This window comes from Octopus bimaculoides, chromosome 24, assembly GCF_001194135.2.
Source record: "Octopus bimaculoides isolate UCB-OBI-ISO-001 chromosome 24, ASM119413v2, whole genome shotgun sequence".
NCBI lineage: Eukaryota > Metazoa > Mollusca > Cephalopoda > Octopoda > Octopodidae > Octopus > Octopus bimaculoides.
The window spans coordinates 11,429,015-11,431,052 of record NC_069004.1 but is presented as its reverse complement, the minus strand read 5'-3'; the positions used below and the strand labels follow the sequence as shown (position 1 = coordinate 11,431,052).

General features: G+C 35.2%; 1 protein-coding gene across 1 annotated transcript in view; it reads right to left on the bottom strand.

Annotated features, from left to right (window-relative positions):
* The window catches only part of LOC106883138 (ankyrin repeat and SOCS box protein 13), a 58,876-nt gene extending 57,307 nt beyond the window's left edge, over positions 1-1,569 (bottom strand). Inside the window, exons 1-2 of the mRNA XM_052976541.1 lie at positions 1,545-1,569; positions 1,173-1,246 (exon numbers count right to left, since the gene is read on the bottom strand). The gene's annotated coding sequence lies outside the window, so the exon portion shown is untranslated. The remainder of the gene's footprint in view (positions 1-1,172; positions 1,247-1,544) is intronic.
* Positions 1,570-2,038: the final 469 nt, after the last annotated feature.

Below are 2,038 nucleotides of genomic sequence, written 5' to 3'. Positions count from 1 at the left end.
TGTATATGTATATATATATTTTTTTCTCACTGTATTTATCTATTTATTTATTCATATTTATGTTATGTCTAGAAGTTGCAGAAGGCCATAAGCGGCCTCGTACCACTTATAGCATAGTCTTTCCCACGCACCCTTTATTTATTTCTTTTTCTTTTTTTTATTTATACATCTATTGAAACGGTTTTAACTTTTGCCCTTGGTTCAAAAATAATTGACCAATTGTAGAGATGGATAGACTTTGGTCCGTCCCATTGCGGACAACAGGTCGTGTTCTCCGTAATATTTCACTAAGTACGTTGCCTTAAGAACCCTACGGTATTGGTTTGGATAAATATCTGCCAGCAATATTTACGATAACATAGATAATGCACTCTTTCTAAACATACTCTTTTACTGGTTTCAGTCATTTGACCGTGGCCATGCTGGAGCACCACCTTTAGTCGAGCAAATCGACCCCAGGACTTATTCTTTGTAAGCCTAGTACTTATTCTATCGGTCCCTTTTTGCCGAATCGCTAATGTTACGGAGACGTAAACACACCAGCATCGGTTGTCAAGCGATGTTGGGGGGACGTAAACACAGACAGACACACACAAACACACACACACATATATACATACACATATATGCGACGGGCTTCTTTCAGTTCCCGTCTACCAAATCCACTCACAAGGCTTTGGTCGGCCCGAGGCTATAGTAGAAGACACTTGCCCAAGGTGCCACGCAGTAGGACTGAACCCGGAACCATGTGGTTCGTAAGCAAGCTACTTACCACACAGCCACTCCTACGCCACTTGAAATGGTGTTAGTAAATTTTCTTGTATTATTATTACTATCTTCTTTTGCTAACTTCTTTTCACAGCTTTTAAAGCATCTTGGTTCCCCTTTATATGGAAATAACCCGAAAATCTTTTTCCCCCAACCCTTAGTCGGTTACTATAACCGCAAACTCTGCTTACCTTACATACATACATACATACATATATATATATATATTTTTTTAATAATCTAGAGAAGAACCACCATGGTGCAACTCACACGAAGAAGGAGATCAGACACCACCAAGAAAAGTGTACTATATAAAACTAGTTTAAAAATCTAAAAAATTCAAGGGAGAATTTACAATACATAAAAATCTATGAAATATTGGATTAAGAATTAAAATCGGTTACGTTTAAGAAACGAAAATAGGAGAAAGACTACGCGCGTTTCAAGGCTACATGACAGTGGGAAATATCTGGTCAGTCTGCAATGAATCGAACAAGATAGACACTCTTCAGGTCCGGTAACTTCAAAAAACGTATATTAAATTTAGAAATGCATAAAATAAGAAAAGTATAAAAATCTGTCCGTTTAAACAACATTTAGTACAAAGGAAATTGTCAAGGTTTTATAATAAAATACATCAAATAGCAATAAATATCTGTCGAATTTAAGGCATAAAACGTTAATTGGGGAGATAATATCTGTAGATAAAGAAAAGGAAACATATGTAACGAAAGTGTGATTAGCTAGTAAAGGGGAAAAAAGCCACATCACTTAACTTAACGAGAAAACTTGGTTGACCGAGGTACTATCCAAAGCAAAGAAATATATACTGTGTATTACGTGAGAAAATGGCGCCCACCACGTGATCACAAATGTCAAACTGACGTTCAGATCTAAAACACGTGAGACACGAGACAGCATGGCGTGGAAGGAGAAAAGGGGGAAAAAAAAACTAAGAAGAAATGATGATAAAGTAAATGCGTAGACCCGGAATCGAACAACATTATGCTGCTATTTAAAAGAATAGAAGAAAAAATAGTAAAATAAGTGATGGGCGCAAACATGTAAAAGTAATTAAGATTACGTAAAAATATACAATAACTAAAAATGCACCATGGTGGTTCTCTAAATTATTAAAATATTTTTCAATATACAACTCAATTTGATATTATCAAATTGTATTTTCTTATATGATATATATATATGTATATATATACATGTATATATACACGCACAACATCATTTTACACGGATGAAGATCTTGTTTCAC